The following is a 20294-nucleotide window of genomic DNA, read 5'->3' as shown; positions in this document are numbered from 1 at the left end:
TTACCTCTGTGATCTTATGTAAGATCCCTCCTAACCTGTAATAAAGTTTATGTGCAATACTAGCAATTTTTTAGGAGAGAAAGTGATAAAAGTATTTTTTGTTTTGCACCAAGACCCTCACAATAAAAAAGAAAAAGCCATGGGGAATTTTGAGGCATATTTTTTTGGAATATTAGGAAATTTTAGTTTGGCCCTAATATTGATTTTAGAAATACAAACGTAAGAATTGTACTATGTGCATGTATACCATAATTAGTAAATTATACAGATAAGTTGACTTGGTCAAAGATCTATAAAACAATAAGAAACTCTGATCATCGAGTGGTTTGGTGGTGTCGGGTTCCTTATTCTAATACTTTACTACGTGATTCCTGAGTTCGCATTACTCTAGCCCACAAATTAAGATTCATGCACGCGTTTGACCCCTTTTTCTCATGGGAGATGGAGTTAACCCTTAGGGTACATGGTTGGCTATACCATACCCGAGCCTTTCCATGCATGAAGGAGCATGTTCCCCTATAGAAAGGCACGCGTAGCTCTTCATTTTCCCATGGGCTTCATGAGGCAAAAGTGCAAGCTTTTATTTTGAGCAATTAAGGCCTTACAACAATACCTTGTAACTCCTACATGTCATAGTACCCCACAAGCTTGTCCATATCATCGGGTTTCCCTCTACGTTCAAAGCGCAAGTGGCATTGAATTCAAGAAGAAGTGCGTGTGGAGAAATTGGGAGCTTGGAGGCTTCTTTCACTTGCTACAGCACAAAATCATACCTATCTACAAGCCCAATTACTGGTGTAAGTGGTCCAATATTCTCTTTTTCAAAATTTTAAAGCACCCTTCCATACAAGAACTTTTACATTTTCATCTTCAGAGAATGTATAATTTGACATTGCTATCGCTCACAATTTTCAGCCGCATTCCATGCGACTTGAGCACACTTTCCATGAGGTCAATTGCCATCATTGATGTCATATGAGTCACCTTTGAACTTGGTGTGAACTTGGGGCCCATACTTTTAAAAAGTGATCTCCAAAATACACTTAAAAATTTTAACATCTATATCACTCATCACAAGTTTTGTGGCATCCCATGCAAAGCTTGAACACACTTTCCATCAATTCAAATGCCATTATTGATGTATACTCCATGCCCCACAAGCTTGTCCATATCATCGGGTTTCCCTCTACGTTCAAAGCGCAAGTGGCATTGAATTCAAGAAGAAGTGGGTGTGGAGAAATTGGGAGCTTGGAGGCTTCTCTCACTTCCTAGAGCACAAAATCATACCTATCTACAAGCCCAATTACTGGTGTAAGTGGTCCAATATTCTCTTTTTCAAAATTTTAAAGCACCCTTCCATACAAGGACTTTTACATTTTCATCTTCAGACAATGAATAATTTGACATTACTATCACTCACAATTTTCAGCCGCATTCCATGTGACTTGAGCACACTTACATGAGGTCAATTGCCATCATTGATGTCATATGAGTCACCTTTGAACTTGGTGTGAACTTGGGGCCCATACTTTCAAAAAGTGATCTCCAAAATACACTTAAAAATTTTAACATCTATATCACTCATCACAAGTTTTGTGGCATCCCATGCATAGCTTGAACACACTTTCCATCAATTCAAATGCCATTATTGATGTTGTATACTCCATGTTTAAAGGCATAAATTGGGATCTTTGTGAAGTTGAAATGTCATGCATCTAGATACCTAGGTACATCTTTCCACATTCGTTTTTAGTGTTTCCTTTTCCTCGCTATACCAAAGGGCTGAAAACACCCAAATGCCAACTTTGCCTTTGGAGAACGATGCCTCTGTTCCAATACTTTTAGATTGAATGCTAAAGTAGGCAGAATATAACTCTATCCTTGTAGCAATGTAGCCCCCTTGCTATATTTCTCACCCACATGGGCTGCCCCCTCGAGGATCAACAAGCAAACACTCCTTTTAAGATCCCTGTTCCCACCGAGCAACGGATTCCGGGTACTGGCAGCGGAAGTAGCGCTTCTCGCGCGGGACAGGGGTCCCACACTCGGGGCCTCGCCCACGGATATCCGGATAAGAGACTAATCCGTCGGTTGTTCCAAAACCGAACCCAGAAAAACTTCCTCTACCAGAAAGCACGGGCGATTCCACCAGGATAACTTTTTACTCTAACGTAGTCAAGATCATTTCTGATCGAGATGATCCGATTACATCTATAAGATACTTAGTCAGTTCAAGGAAGAAACTTGCACTTGGATCATTGGGATCAACGCTTTTTTCCCCATTCAAGAGGCACAGCCGTTGATTCCTATCCATAGAACAGTTTCTGTCCGGGATTTATTTTTTTTTTCTATCGTAAAAACAAAAGTTTGAGTCTCGATTTACGGATCCATCAGTCCAGCCTAACCCCATCCAATCCCATGGGTTAGCCAACCGCCCAACCACTGTAGTGATGGGATCCAATTAAAAATTTGGTTAGGTTTTGTCCCGGGTACCAAGGAAAAGAGTTCCAAGGCCCCCTAGCCGGATGTTCATGCAAAATAAAACTAGTCACACCACTCACACACCCAATATGAAATTGCCTTTTTCAACCAGATTCAACCAGTTTAAAACAATCCTTTAATAAAACCATAGTATCATTGATCACCATCTTCCAATTTATCCAATTGATTCTTAATTTCCCATCATTCCTTCATCAGAGTATCTATGGCATCATTGGCAACTAGAACGCTCAGGAGTCGTTTCGATAGTTCCTAGCCCATAATACTTGGCAATATAATCACTTAACAAGATGGACTCTCGTTGAAGATCAGCAAGATCAACCAACAGATCCATATAAGGAGCCATGGACTCATCCATTGAAGACCAGCAAGGTCAATCAACCAGATCCATGCTCGATTTCAGAAAACAACTCCAACTCTGTTCCAATATCTTCCTCGACGCACGCGTGGGTATCCTAGGCAACCCAGAGCCCGAGCACCGTATGGTCAGCACCCTCTAGGATCCTTCGCAGGTAACCTAGCGCTTCACGCATAGGCCGCTTCCTTGGCCCCTCATCCACCGTACCGGAAGCTCACCATTTTAATCGCACCGAGGCTGGTCAAGACCTCGGCCGACCTTGCTACGCGAGACGTCCTTCATTGACTCCCCGTCAGCAGTTGCAACTTTACCATCACGACTTTAATCACAAGACGGTCAAAATGCTCCCCCCAGCATTCTTGACATAAAACAATCATTTACAAACAGCATTTACAAACAGTATTTACAAACAGTTTACAACACAATTTCTATTTTAACTTTCATTTTTCCACATTATCCTTCATCAATCTACATTACTTATTCCATATTCCATTTATATGTATACTCATCCCATCACATCATTTCTATCTCATCACTTCAGGTTCCCTCACATCGCATATCGTATATTCACATCCATACATCCACATCTATATGCGTACATTCACATCTACATGCATACATCTACATCTCTATGCATACATCCACATCCACATTCACATTCACCTCCATACATCTACATCTACATGCATACATCCACATCTCCATTCACATCTACATCTATACATCTACATCTACATGCATCCATCCACCTCCACATCCACATCTACATCTATACATCTACATCTACATGCATACATCCATATCTCCATTCCCATCTACATCTATACATCTACATCTACATGCATCCATCTACCTCCACATCCACATCTACATCTATACATCTACATCTACATGTATACATCCACCTCCACATCCACATCCGTATCTATACATCTACATCTACATGTATACATCCACATCCACATCTATACATCTACATCTACATGCATACATCCACATCTCCATTCACATCTACATCTATACATCTACATCTACATGCATCCATCCACCTCCACATCCACATCTACATCTATACATCTACATCTACATGCAAACATCCACATCTCCATGCATAATAAAATTCTATTAATTAATCTAGGATGATAGTTCCTAGAATATGGTAGGAAGTCCTCTTTTTATGCTTTGAATGAATTTATTTTATGCGTAATTTCTATAAAAATTTTGCCATAGCTCCGCTACTATGACTGATAAATCTCAATTTTTTTTCTAAGGGATAAAGCTCATTATTAAAGAATTAATTAGAATGGTCTCTAATTGGATCATCAATCCATAATGGTCTCTAATTGGATCATTAAGAAAACAATTAGAATGGTCTCTAATTGGATCATCAATCCATAATGGTCTCTAATTGGATCATTAAGAAAACAATTAGAATGGTCTCTAATTGGATCATCAATCCATAATGGTCTCTAATTGGATCATTAAGAAAACAATTAGAATGGTCTCTAATTGGGTCATCAATCCATAATGGTCTCTAATTGGATCATTAAGAAAACAATTAGAATGGTCTCTAATTGGGTCATCAATCCATAATGGATTGAATCATCAATGTGCATAAACTAAAAGCATAGCAAAAAGCCATTAATTTGGCCTCAAGCATAGCTTAATCTTGGATTAAGGAAAAGCTTTATGAAAAGCTTCATTTGGATTGAGAATGGGTCATGAGTATGACCATTTCTTGAGTGAGAGAGAGAAATTATAAAAACCATTAGAATTTAATTATAAGGGAAAATTAACTTCTATAGCATTTATTAAATTATGTAACTCTTCACTACTAATCACCAATTAACTTCAATAGCATTTATAAAAAAAAACATACCAATTAAACTTCTCAAGCTTGAGAGGGGTTGAGAAGAGAGAATCATTGAGAAATCATAGAAAAGATCAAAATTCAATATACTTACCTTATGATTTGCTTGATTCTTTATTCACGGTAGAGGCCCCCAACCAATCAATTGGTTTAGTATGTTGATGGAGCCACCAATGGGGATTGAAGAAAGAGAGAAGTGTCAAAAACTAGTGAATTATTAAAGAATTCACAGTTCTTGGCTTTGGTGGAGTAACATAGCATAAGACACTATATATTTTGGCTTAAATGGAGTAGAGTAACAAAGCATAAGACACTATCTAATTTGGCTTAGGTGGAGTAGAGTGACAAAGCATAAGACACTATCTAATTTGGCTTAGGTGGAGTAGAGTGACAAAGCATAAGACACTATCTAATTTGGCTTAGGTGGAGTAGAGTGACAAAGCATAAGACACTATATTTTTTTCAACAAGGGGAGGCTTCTATTTATAGGAAAATTTGAGCTCCTAACCAAACAAACTGATTCTAGAATTTTCCAAGTCAGTTTGGTTGAATTTGGACTAGATTTGGACCTAGTTTGGTTACTTTTTGATTCGGTTTGGTTCCATTTTGATTTGGTTTGGTTCAAGAGAGATGAGAGATAAAAATATCACATTATTTTTGAGTTTAAAACTCATTCAAGCATGTGAAATATGCACCTCCTTTAAAGAATTCCCCTTCCTTACATATGTGTCAAAATTTTATTGCTCATAGTTTTTTTACTAATAAACCTTGTACATTTTCAACTCTTCATCTTATGTGAAATATGCACCTCCTTTAAAGAACTCCTCTTCCTTACATATGTGTCATAGTTTTTTTACTAATAAGCCTTGTACATTTTCAACTCTTCATCTTATGTGAAATATGCACCTCCTTTAAAGAACTCCCCTTCCTTACATATGTGTTTATTTACTAATAAACCTTGTACATTTTCAACTCTTCATCTTATGTGAAATATGCACCTCCTTTAAAGAACTCCCCTTCCTTACATATGTGTTTATTTACTAATAAACCTTGTACATTTTCAACTCTTCATCTTATGTGAGCATTTACTCATTTTTGGGTATCTTCTTTTACAAATTGGATTTATCTCCTCCCTACACATGGATTGATGCTATTGGCCCATAGGAACCTTAATTGGACCATAATCTAAAAATTTCTGAAAATCTAGACCCTTAGACTAAGGTTCTTTATACTTATTTCCATTTAATTCCAATTGCACATTGGAAAATTCTTTTTTGAATTTCTATTTCAGGGGAACTTATTTTAATAAGATGAGTTAATTTTCTATCCAAAAATATTCATAATCTGAATATTCTCTCTCTAGCATATTTTTCTCTCTCTAGGCTAAAACAGTTAGAACAAGGCCTTTATATTTCTGAAGAGGGATTGATTACAGGGGAAGATACTAGACATCAAAAAGGGGTTGGGGGAGGAATCTTACATTCTACCCCACTTAAAAAAACGCGAGATGTCCTCATCTCGCAACTTGGAATAATTTCGCAAGATGCACGAATATGAGACTTAGAGAAAAATTTTAATCACGATTAACCACCAAGAAAAGTCTTAAAGAGAGCAAGATTCAAAATAAGAACAAGATTTAAACTTTATTCATTCTCGGAACTTATACAGTAAAGATAGAGAAACTCTTTACACTTCCATAAGCCCGTCCATCATATGGTCACAAAAGCAGTCTTCACAAGCTGCACAAGTATAGGGTAACTCATCTATGGGAATGATTCTGCTGGTTATTGCCGCACCTATCTCAGTGGTATGAGGTGATCTAACAAAAGGACCTCTGAGAGGCAAGCCAAAAACGGGGTAAAGGCATATCTTCTCATGAGGAAGAAAACATGCCAGTAAGAAGACCCGCTCAGAAAACCCAAGATGCCTTGATCTCATGAAACAGTAGTATCGGGGACCCAAACCCAAAGCTTCAATAACCATGGCCAAGCGGACATTGTTACGAAAGTGTTGCTGACCCCAGGGTGTTACCCTAGTTATGTTTTGATAGGTCCGCCATTTGGTCTGCGCTACAGAAGTTCCTCGGTGAGGAAAAAGTGAGCGCTCATACTGTTCTATAAAGTCTTTCTTCACAGACTCTCTTGCGTCTTGAAGGTGAGACATCATCAGGGATAAAACTAATTCCTGTTGCCAAGCCATGAAGGAGATTAAGAAAGAAAGGAGATTTATGGGAGTAAGATTACTGTGAGCGACAAGTAAAAGTTACGACTTATATAAAGGGAGGAGCTAGCGTAACCTAGAAGCCAACGGTAACTTGCCACTGAAGTTTTACCGTCTTTCCATGATTTGTGTTTGACACATTTTTTTTATAGAAGGCATTTAGAATTTTGAGATGAGGAGATAAAAGAAACTTGTAGGCTAAGTCACCTACTTTCATTGAATTCAGATATAAGGATCACAATATCTGGGGGATAACTTCTTATACTCCCCAAGAGATAAAGAACTTCTTTTGGGCCGTACTCGAATGAAAACCAAAACCTTGGTATCCAAAACACCGATTCTCACTTCTAAACTCATTGTTCTAAATCCTTAAAATAGGCATGACTCCTGAGAAGTAATCTAGGAAAAGGGTCTTCCTTTTTTAAACAGAAATTTTCTTTTATTTTAGAGAGGGAATAATTATAAGATCAGAAAGGAAGATTCTTATTCCAGTATACCTCGAAGGTTGGGGAGGAATCTTACATTCTACCCCACTTAAAAAGTGCGAGATGTCCTCATCTCGCAAGGTAGAGGACAGCTCTTTTCTTAAGATCCAATTTTATTATGGGTTCCTTATATTCTGGTCAACCCAACAGAACACTGGGATAAATATCCCTTATATAGAACTCATCATTAAATAACAATTCATTCAGATCATATCATTCATATCTTTAACATGATAAAGGTCCATTAGATCGAAAAGTTTCCTTCGGAACATTCCTTCCCACGGAAATTTCAGTCAAGCAAGTTCTCAGTTTGACATCCCTTAACTTGATCTATCGGTCAAGTATTAACAGTAGCAATCTGACAGCACAATCCACTAATCTCATAGTGATTTGCTGAATTCGTTATCATCATTCTTGTTATGAATATCATCACAGGGACTCGTCCCATTCCCCCTCATTGTGGTTTCATTATATTTCAACTAATTTTTAAAAATCAACATTTTTTTTTCAATCAGCATTTTCAATCAGAATCCAAATCAATTCATCAATTCTCAAACAGAATTAAAAATCATATCAATCACATTCGAAATCATCATCTGGATAGCATTAACGCTTATAATTTCAAGTCTTAGATTTACCCGTATATACTGTCAGTAAAGAGCTGCAGTATACTCTCGGTATATACAGGTAGTCACGGCCCTTGGAATTATAAGGTAAATACTATCATGTCTAGGCCTCAAGCAAGTCAGGGATTCTATATAATTGCGGTACTTCCATCTGAAGACCCAATTACCAAATTACGAGTTTCAGTTTGAATATCAAATTGTATGAATTATATCACACAATTATAACCTTTTTGTGTTTCTTGATAAATTTTTGATATATTTGTCTTCTCAGTTGATCTTTATTAACCAAATGCTCTGATACCAACTGTAAGATCCCTGTTCCCACCGAGCAACGGATTCCGAGTACTGGCAGCGGAAGTAGCGCTTCTCGCGCGGGACAGGGGTCCCACACTCGGGGCCTCGCCCACGGATATCCGGATAAGAGACTAATCCGTCGGTTGTTCCAAAACCGAACCCAGAAAAACTTCCTCTACCAGAAAGCACGGGCGATTCCACCAGGATAACTTTTTACTCTAACGTAGTCAAGATCATTTCTGATCGAGATGATCCGATTACATCTATAAGATACTTAGTCAGTTCAAGGAAGAAACTTGCACTTGGATCATTGGGATCAACGCTTTTTTCCCCATTCAAGAGGCACAGCCGTTGATTCCTATCCATAGAACAGTTTCTGTCCGGGATTTATTTTTTTTTCTATCGTAAAAACAAAAGTTTGAGTCTCGATTTACGGATCCATCAGTCCAGCCTAACCCCATCCAATCCCATGGGTTAGCCAACCGCCCAACCACTGTAGTGATGGGATCCAATTAAAAATTTGGTTAGGTTTTGTCCCGGGTACCAAGGAAAAGAGTTCCAAGGCCCCCTAGCCGGATGTTCATGCAAAATAAAACTAGTCACACCACTCACACACCCAATATGAAATTGCCTTTTTCAACCAGATTCAACCAGTTTAAAACAATCCTTTAATAAAACCATAGTATCATTGATCACCATCTTCCAATTTATCCAATTGATTCTTAATTTTCCATCATTCCTTCATCAGAGTATCTATGGCATCATTGGCAACTAGAACGCTCAGGAGTCGTTTCGATAGTTCCTAGCCCATAATACTTGGCAATATAATCACTTAACAAGATGGACTCTCGTTGAAGATCAGCAAGATCAACCAACAGATCCATATAAGGAGCCATGGACTCATCCATTGAAGACCAGCAAGGTCAATCAACCAGATCCATGCTCGATTTCAGAAAACAACTCCAACTCTGTTCCAATATCTTCCTCGACGCACGCGTGGGTATCCTAGGCAACCCAGAGCCCGAGCACCGTATGGTCAGCACCCTCTAGGATCCTTCGCAGGTAACCTAGCGCTTCACGCATAGGCCGCTTCCTTGGCCCCTCATCCACCGTACCGGAAGCTCACCATTTTAATCGCACCGAGGCTGGTCAAGACCTCGGCCGACCTTGCTACGCGAGACGTCCTTCATTGACTCCCCGTCAGCAGTTGCAACTTTACCATCACGACTTTAATCACAAGACGGTCAAAATGCTCCCCCCAGCATTCTTGACATAAAACAATCATTTACAAACAGCATTTACAAACAGTATTTACAAACAGTTTACAACACAATTTCTATTTTAACTTTCATTTTTCCACATTATCCTTCATCAATCTACATTACTTATTCCATATTCCATTTATATGTATACTCATCCCATCACATCATTTCTATCTCATCACTTCAGGTTCCCTCACATCGCATATCGTATATTCACATCCATACATCCACATCTATATGCGTACATTCACATCTACATGCATACATCTACATCTCTATGCATACATCCACATCCACATTCACATTCACCTCCATACATCTACATCTACATGCATACATCCACATCTCCATTCACATCTACATCTATACATCTACATCTACATGCATCCATCCACCTCCACATCCACATCTACATCTATACATCTACATCTACATGCATACATCCATATCTCCATTCCCATCTACATCTATACATCTACATCTACATGCATCCATCTACCTCCACATCCACATCTACATCTATACATCTACATCTACATGTATACATCCACCTCCACATCCACATCCGTATCTATACATCTACATCTACATGTATACATCCACATCCACATCTATACATCTACATCTACATGCATACATCCACATCTCCATTCACATCTACATCTATACATCTACATCTACATGCATCCATCCACCTCCACATCCACATCTACATCTATACATCTACATCTACATGCAAACATCCACATCTCCATGCATAATAAAATTCTATTAATTAATCTAGGATGATAGTTCCTAGAATATGGTAGGAAGTCCTCTTTTTATGCTTTGAATGAATTTATTTTATGCGTAATTTCTATAAAAATTTTGCCATAGCTCCGCTACTATGACTGATAAATCTCAATTTTTTTTCTAAGGGATAAAGCTCATTATTAAAGAATTAATTAGAATGGTCTCTAATTGGATCATCAATCCATAATGGTCTCTAATTGGATCATTAAGAAAACAATTAGAATGGTCTCTAATTGGATCATCAATTCATAATGGTCTCTAATTGGATCATTAAGAAAACAATTAGAATGGTCTCTAATTGGATCATCAATCCATAATGGTCTCTAATTGGATCATTAAGAAAACAATTAGAATGGTCTCTAATTGGGTCATCAATCCATAATGGTCTCTAATTGGATCATTAAGAAAACAATTAGAATGGTCTCTAATTGGGTCATCAATCCATAATGGATTGAATCATCAATGTGCATAAACTAAAAGCATAGCAAAAAGCCATTAATTTGGCCTCAAGCATAGCTTAATCTTGGATTAAGGAAAAGCTTTATGAAAAGCTTCATTTGGATTGAGAATGGGTCATGAGTATGACCATTTCTTGAGTGAGAGAGAGAAATTATAAAAACCATTAGAATTTAATTATAAGGGAAAATTAACTTCTATAGCATTTATTAAATTATGTAACTCTTCACTACTATTCACCAATTAACTTCAATAGCATTTAAAAAAAAACCATACCAATTAAACTTCTCAAGCTTGAGAGGGGTTGAGAAGAGAGAATCATTGAGAAATCATAGAAAAGATCAAAATTCAATATACTTACCTTATGATTTGCTTGATTCTTTATTCACGGTAGAGGCCCCCAACCAATCAATTGGTTTAGTATGTTGATGGAGCCACCAATGGGGATTGAAGAAAGAGAGAAGTGTCAAAAACTAGTGAATTATTAAAGAATTCACAGTTCTTGGCTTTGGTGGAGTAACATAGCATAAGACACTATATATTTTGGCTTAAATGGAGTAGAGTAACAAAGCATAAGACACTATCTAATTTGGCTTAGGTGGAGTAGAGTGACAAAGCATAAGACACTATCTAATTTGGCTTAGGTGGAGTAGAGTGACAAAGCATAAGACACTATATTTTTTTCAATAAGGGGAGGCTTCTATTTATAGGAAAATTTGAGCTCCTAACCAAACAAACTGATTCTAGAATTTTCCAAGTCAGTTTGGTTGAATTTGGACTAGATTTGGACCTAGTTTGGTTACTTTTTGATTCGGTTTGGTTCCATTTTGATTTGGTTTGGTTCAAGAGAGATGAGAGATAAAAATATCACATTATTTTTGAGTTTAAAACTCATTCAAGCATGTGAAATATGCACCTCCTTTAAAGAATTCCCCTTCCTTACATATGTGTCAAAATTTTATTGCTCATAGTTTTTTTACTAATAAACCTTGTACATTTTCAACTCTTCATCTTATGTGAAATATGCACCTCCTTTAAAGAACTCCTCTTCCTTACATATGTGTCATAGTTTTTTTACTAATAAGCCTTGTACATTTTCAACTCTTCATCTTATGTGAAATATGCACCTCCTTTAAAGAACTCCCCTTCCTTACATATGTGTTTATTTACTAATAAACCTTGTACATTTTCAACTCTTCATCTTATGTGAAATATGCACCTCCTTTAAAGAACTCCCCTTCCTTACATATGTGTTTATTTACTAATAAACCTTGTACATTTTCAACTCTTCATCTTATGTGAGCATTTACTCATTTTTGGGTATCTTCTTTTACAAATTGGATTTATCTCCTCCCTACACATGGATTGATGCTATTGGCCCATAGGAACCTTAATTGGACCATAATCTAAAAATTTCTGAAAATCTAGACCCTTAGACTAAGGTTCTTTATACTTATTTCCATTTAATTCCAATTGCACATTGGAAAATTCTTTTTTGAATTTCTATTTCAGGGAAACTTATTTTAATAAGATGAGTTAATTTTCTATCCAAAAATATTCATAATCTGAATATTCTCTCTCTAGCATATTTTTCTCTCTCTAGGCTAAAACAGTTAGAACAAGGCCTTTATATTTCTGAAGAGGGATTGATTACAGGGGAAGATACTAGACATCAAAAAGGGGTTGGGGGAGGAATCTTACACTCCTCCTAGATATCCATAATCCAATCCCTATAAATCTCTTGCCACCACAATGAACACATATTCACATATCCTAGTAGATAACGAACCTACAAACCACATTGTCCTTTCCTTTGTTGTATGCAATCTCAAAACCATAATTCGACAAAGTAAGTAACCATCTTCTTTGCTTTGGAAGAAAATTGGGCTATGAGAGAAAGTACTTGAGTCCCCTATCATCACTCCTTACATAAAACCAACTACAAATAAGCTGATGTTGCCACTTTATTGACATGTATTTCCATGTCTTTTTACCTGAGTGTCTCTCAAATGCTATTGCCTCTGTATTCTTACGTAAGATCCCTCCTAACGTGTATTGAAACAATCCTCACCAAAATTACTTAAATATAACTAGGCTAAGGCTTATATTATATTATAAGGGCAAGGGTCAAAATAAATTCAGTGGGCTAAGGTCAAAAAGGGGTTGAGAGAAAACTATGGGTTGCTATAATACCATATGGAATTGGGCAATGGTTTGCAAAAAATGGTAAGTAGTATTCCAGCGTGTGGTTTTGGTTAGATGGTATTTACCAAAGTGGTTTGGTGGTGTTGGGAACCTTATTCTATTACTTTACTAAAGTGATGCTTGAGTTTGCCTTAGTCTAGCCGATAAATTAAGATTCATGCACGCGTTTGACCCACTTTCTTCTCAAGCGAGATGGAGTTAACCCTTAGGGTACATGGTTGGCTATACCATACTCCAAGCCTTCCCATGCATGAAGGAGCGTGTTCCCCTATAGAAAGGCACCCCTAGCTCTTCATTTTTGCATGGGCTTCATGAGGCAAAAATGCAAGCTTTTATTTTGTGCAAATAAGGCCTTACAACAATACCCTGTAGCTCCTACATGTCATAGTACCCACAAGCTTGTCTTTAGCATCGGGTTCCCCTCTACATTCAAAGCGTGAGTGCCATTGAATTCAAGAAGAAGTGGGTACGGAGAAATTGGGAGCTTGGAGGCTTCGCTCACTTCCTACAGCACAAAATCATACCTATCTACAAGCCCAATTACTTGTGTAAGTGGTCCAATATTCTCTTTTTCAAAATTTTAAAGTACCCTTCCATACAAGATTTTTTACCTTTTCCACTTCAGAGAATGAATAATTTGACATTGCTATCACTCACAATTTTCAGCCGTATTCCATGCGACTTGAGCACAGTTTCCATGAGTTCAATTGCCATCATTGATGTCGTATAAGTCACCTTTAGACTTGGTGTAAACTTGGGGCCCATACTTTCAAAAAGTGATCTCCAAAATACACTTAAAAATTTTAACATCTATATCACTCATCACAAGTTTTGTGGCATCCCATGCACAGCTTAAACACAATTTCCATGCATTCAATTGCAATTATTGATGTTGTATACTTCATGTTTGAAAGCATAAATTGGGATATCTTCGGCAACCTATCCATCAACATATAAATGATATCCCATCCCCTTCTCACATCAATGGTTTCCCATCTCCTCCTTGTACGAGGAAGGCCCATAGTAATGCAAGTCTGTCTTCCTTCCAAATTTGCTACGGACTAAAGAAACCCATCGGGCTTATGTGTGGGATCTTTGTTGAGTTGAAATGGCGTGCATTTAGATACCTAGGTACGTCTTTCCACATTCATTTTCAGTCCTCGCTATACCAAAGGGCTGAAAACACCCAAATGCCAGCTATGCCTTTGGAGAACAATGCATCTCTTCCAATACTTTTCGATTGAATGCTAAAGTAGGTAGAGGATACACTATCCTTGTAGTAAAGTAACCCCCTTGCTATAATTTCTGAGCCACATGGGCTACCCCCTCGAGGCTCAACAAGCAAATACTCCTCCTAGATATCCATAATCTAATCCGGATTAATGTCTTGCCACAATGAACACATATCCGCATATCCTAGTAGATAACAAATCTACAAACCACATTGTCCTTTCCTTTGTTGTATGCAATCTCAAAACCACAGTGCGGCAAAATAAGTAACCATCTTCTTTGCTTTGGAGGAAAATTGGGCTATAAGAGAAAGTACTTGAGTGCCCTATCACAACTCCTTACATAAAACCAACTACAAAGAAGCTAATGCTGCCACTTTATTCACATGTATTTCCATGTCTTTTTACCTGAGTGTCTCTTAAATGCTCTTACCTCTTTGATCTTATGTAAGATCCCTCCTAACCTTTAAAAAAGTTTATGTGCAATAAATTCCAAGTAGTAATTTTTTAGGAGAGAAATTGATCAAAGTATTTTTCATTTTGCACCAAGACCCCCATAGTAAAAAAGAAAAAGCCATGGGGAATTTTGAGGCATATTTTGTTGAAACATTAGGAAATTTTAATTTGGCCCTAATATTGATTTTAGAAATACAAACGTAAGAATTATACTATGTGCATGTATACCATAATTAGTAAATTATGTAGATAAGTTGACTCGGTCAAAGATAAATAAAATAATGAGAAACTCTGATGATCAAGAATGTCTTGGAAAGAGAGATCCTAATGTATATGAATTGAAAAACCTAGTAAACAAGGGAATTTAGGGAAACTAACATTGTCCTTAAAAAATTTGAAAGGTAGGATTTACCCTAGATTCCAGGTCATTGGCTTAGAAGGTATTGGAACAAACCTCACCAAAATTATTTAAATATACCTAGGTAGGCTTATATTATATAATAAGGGGAAGGGTCAAAATAAATTCAGTGGGTTGTGGGCTAAGGTTAAAAAGGGGTTGAGAGAAAACTATGGGTTGCTATAATACCATATGGAATTGGGCAATGGTTTGTGAAAAATGGTAAGTGGTATTGTAGATTGTGGTTTTGGTCAGATGGTAGTTACCAAAGTGGTTTGGTCGTGTCGGGATCCTAGTCTACTAGCCCACAAATAAAGATTCATGCACGCGTTTGATCCCCTTTTCTCAAGCGAGATGGAGTTAAACCCTAGGGTACATGGTTGGCTATACCATACTCCGAGCCTTCCCATGCATGAAGGAGCCTGTTCCCCTATAGAAAGGCACCCGTAGCTCTTCAATTTCCCATGGGCTTCATGAGGCAAGAATGCAAGCTTGTATTTTGTGCAATTAAGGCCTTACAAAACTACCCTGTAACTACTACATGTCATAGTACCCCACAAGCTTGTTCATATCATAGGGTTCCCCTTGACATTCAAAGCGCAAGTGGCATTGAATTCAAGAAGAAGTGGGTGTGGAGAAATTGGGAGCTTTGAGGCTTCTCTCACTTCCCATAGCACAAAATCATACATATCTACAAGACCAATTACTGGTGTAAGTGGTCCAATATTCTCTTTTTCAAAATTTTAAAGTACTTTTCCATACAAGAATTTTTGCCTTTTCGACTTCAGATGTAAGATTCCTCCCCCAACCCTTTTGATGTCTAGTATCTTCCCCTGTAATCAATCCCTCTTCAGAAATATAAAGACCTTGTTTCTAACTGTTTTAACCTAGAGAGAGAAAATTATTCTAGAGAAAGAATATTCAGATTTTGAATATTTTTGGATAGAAAAATATCTCATATAATTAAGATGAATTCCCTTGAAACAGAAATTCAAAAAGAATTTTCCAATGTGCAATTGGAGTTAATTAGAAATAGGTATAAAGAACCTTAGTCTAAGGGTCTAGATTTTCATAAATCTTTGGATTATGGTCCAATTAAGGTTCCTATGGGCCAATAGCATCAATCCATGTGTAGGGAGGAGATAAATCCAAATTGTAAAAAGAAGATACCCAAAAATGAGTAAATGCTCACATAAGATGAAGAGTTGAAAATGTACAAGGTTTATTAGTAAAAAACTATGAGCAATATTAAAAATATGAGATATTTTGGGAATAATGATTTTATTATGACACATATGTAAGGAAGGGGAGTAATAATGATTTTATTATGACACATATGTAAGGAAGGGGAGTCCCTTAAATGCTCACATAAGATGAAGAGTTGAAAATGTACAAGGTTTATTAGTAAAAAAACTATGAGATATTTTGGGAATAATGATTTTATTATGACACATATGTAAGGAAGGGGAGTCCCTTAAATGCTCACATAAGATGAAGAGTTGAAAATGTACAAGGTTTATTAGTAAAAAACTATGAGCAATATTAAAATGATTCCATTATGACACATATGTAAGGAAGGGGAGTTCTTTAAAGGAGGTGCATATTTCACATAAGATGAAGAGTTGAAAATGTACAAGGTTTATTAATAAAAAACTATGAGCAATATTAAAATGATTCCATTATGACATATATGTAAGGAAGGGGAGTTCTTTAAAGGAGGTGCATATTTCACATGCTTGAATGAGTTTTAAACTCATAAAAATGGAGATATTTCATATCTCCTGTCTCCTCATTCAAGTCTAGTTCCAAAAAGTTAGCTTAACTGACCTAAAAATGGTCAAATATTGACCAAACTGATTTAGAAAATTCTAGAATCAGTTTGTTTGGTTAGGAACTCAATTTTTCCTATAAATAGAAGCCTCCCCCTTGTTGAAAAATATATAGTGTCTTATGCTTTGTTACTCTACTCCACCTAAGCCAAAATATATAGTGTCTTATGCTTTGTTACTCTACTCCACCTAAGCCAAAATATATAGTGTCTTATGCTTTGTTACTCTACTCCATCTAAGCCAAAATATATAATGTCTTATGCATTGTTACTCTACTCTACCTAAGCCAAGAACTGTGAATTCTTTAATAATTCACTAGTTTTTGATACTTCTCTCTTTCTTCAATCCCCATTGGTGGCTCCATCAACATACTAAACCAATTAATTGGTTGGGGGCCTCTACCGTGAACAAAGAATCAAGCAAATTATAAGATAAGTATAGTGAATTATGATCTTTTCTATAATTTCTCAATGATTCTCTCTTCTCAACCCCTCTCAAGCTTGAGAAGCTTAATTGGTATGGTTTTTGAAATGCTATTGAAGTTAATTAATTAATGATAGTAAAGAATTACATAAAATTCTATTTATATTTAATTCTAATAATTTTTCTCTCTTTCTCACTTAAGAAATGGTCATACTCATGACCCTTTTCAATCCAAATGAAGCTTTTCATAAGGCTTTTCCTTAATCCAAGATTAAGCTATGCTTGAGGCCAAATTAATGGCTTTTTTCTATGCTTTTAGTTTATGTATATTGATGATTCAATCCATTATGGATTGATGATCCAATTAGAGACCATTCTAATTATTTCTTTAATAATGAGTCTTATCCCTTAGAAAAAAATTGAGATTTATCAGTCATAGTAGCGGAGCTATGGCAAAATTTTTATAGAAATTACGCATAAAATAATTTTATTCAAAGCATAAAAAGAGGACTTCCTACCATATTCTAGGAACTATCATCCTAGATTAATTAAAAGAATATTATTATGCATGGAGATATGGATGTTTGCATGTAGATGTAGAGGTATGGATGTGAGTGTGAATGTGGAGGTGGATGTATGCATGGAGATGTGGATGTATGCATGTAGAAATAGATGTGTAGATGAGGATGTAAATGGAGATGTGGATGTATGCATGTAGAAGTAGATGTATAGATGTAGATGTGAATGGAGATGTGGATGTATACATGTAGATGTAGATGTATAGATGTAGATGTGGATGTGGAGGTGGATGGATGCATGTAGATGTAGGTGTATAGATGTAGATGTGGATGTGGAGGTGGATGGACGCATGTAGAAGTAGATGTATAGATGTAGATGTGAATAGAGATGTGGATATATGCATGTAGATGTAGATGTATAGATGTGGATGTGAATGTGGAGGTGGATGTATGCATGTAGATGTACATGTATGGAGGTGAATGTGAATGTGGATGTGGATGTATGCATAGAGATGTGGATGTATGCATGTAGATGTGAATGTACGCATATAGATGTGGATGTATGCATGTAGATGTGAATGTGCATGTAGATGTGGATGTATGGATGTGGATGCATGAATGTGCATGTAGATGTGGATGTGAAAATAGATGTATGGATGTAGATGTGGATGTATGGATGTGAATGTGGATGTGGATGTAGATATATGCATGGATGTGAATATATGATATGTGATGTGAAGGAATCTAAAGTGATGAGATGGAAAATGATGTGATGGGATGAGTACACATATAACTGGAATGTGGAATAAGCAATGTGGATTGATGAGGGATAATGTGAAAAAATGAGAGTTAATATAGAAACTGTATTTTGTGACTGTTTGTAAATGCTGTTTGTAAATGACTGTTTTATGTCAAGATTGCTGGGGGGAGCATTGTGACCATCTTGTGATTAAGGTCGTGGAGACCTAACTGATAATGTTGCAACTACTGACGGAGAGTCAATGAAGGACGTCTCGCGTAGCAAGGTCGGCCGAGGTCTTGACCAGCCTCGGTGCGATTAAAATGGTGAGCTTCCGGTACGGTGGATGAGGGGCCAAGGAAACGGCCTATGAGTGAAGCGCTAGGTCACCTGCGAAGGATCCTAGAGGGTGCTGACCATACGGTGCTCGGGCTCTGGGTCGCCTAGGATACCCACGCGTGCGTCGACGAAGATATTGGAACAAGAGTAGGAGTTGTATTCTAAAATCGGGCATGGATCTGGTTGATTGACCTTGCTGGTCTTCAATGGATGAGTCCATGGCTCTTTATATGGATCTGTTGGTTGATCTTGCTGATCTTCAACGAGAGTCCATCTTGATAAGTGATTATATTGCCGAGTATTATGGGCTAGGGATTAGGAAACGGCCCTTGAGTGGACAGGTGGTGAGCGTCCTAGTTACCAATGATGCCATAGATACTCTGATGAAGGAATGATGGAAAAATTAAGAATCAACTGGATAAATTGGAAGATGGTGATCAGTGATACTATGGTTTTATTAAAGGATTGTTTTAAACTGGTTGAATTTGTGAAAAGGCAGTTTCATATTGGGTGTGTGTGGTGTGACTAGTTTTATTTTGCATGAACATCCGGCTAGGGGGCCTTGGAACTCTTTTCCTTGGTACTCGGGACAAAACCTAACCAAATTCTTAATTGGATCCCATCACTACAGTGGTTGGGCGGTTGGCTAACCCATGGGACTGGATGGGGTTAGGCTGGACTGATGGATCCGTAAATCGAGACTCAAACTTTTGTTTTTACGATAGATAAAATAAATCCCGGACAGTAACTGTTCTATGGATAGGAATCAATGGCTGTGCCTCTTGAATGGGGAAAAAAGCATTGATCCCAATGATCCAAGTGCAAGTTTCTCCCTTGATCTGACCAAGTATCTTATAGATGTAATTGGATCAGCTCGATCAGAAATGATCTTGATTACGTTAGAGTAAAAAGTTATCCTGGTGGAATCGCCTGTGCTTTTCGGTAAAGGAAGTTTTTCCGGGTTCAATTTTGGAATAACCGACGGATTAGTCTCTTATCCGGATATCCGTGGGTGAGGCCCCGAGTGTGGGACCCCTGGCCCGCGTGAGAAGTGCTACTTCCGCTGCTAGTATCTCGAATCTGTTGCTCGGTGGGAACAGGGATCTTACATCAGAGAATGAATAATTTGACATTGCTATCGCTCACAATTTTCAGCCGCATTCCATGCAACTTGAGCACACTTCCCATGAGTTCAATTGCCATCATTGATGTCATATAAGTCACCTTTGAACTTGGTGTGAACTTGGTGCCTATACTTTCAAAAAGTGATCTCCAAAATATACTTAAAAATTTTAAC

The sequence above is a fragment of the Cibotium barometz genome, chromosome 21 (genome assembly GCF_041138505.1).
Source record: "Cibotium barometz isolate CiBa-2024 chromosome 21, ASM4113850v1, whole genome shotgun sequence".
Taxonomy (NCBI): domain Eukaryota; kingdom Viridiplantae; phylum Streptophyta; class Polypodiopsida; order Cyatheales; family Cibotiaceae; genus Cibotium; species Cibotium barometz.
The sequence above is the reverse complement of the archived record's forward strand: the minus strand, read 5'-3'. Positions refer to the sequence as shown.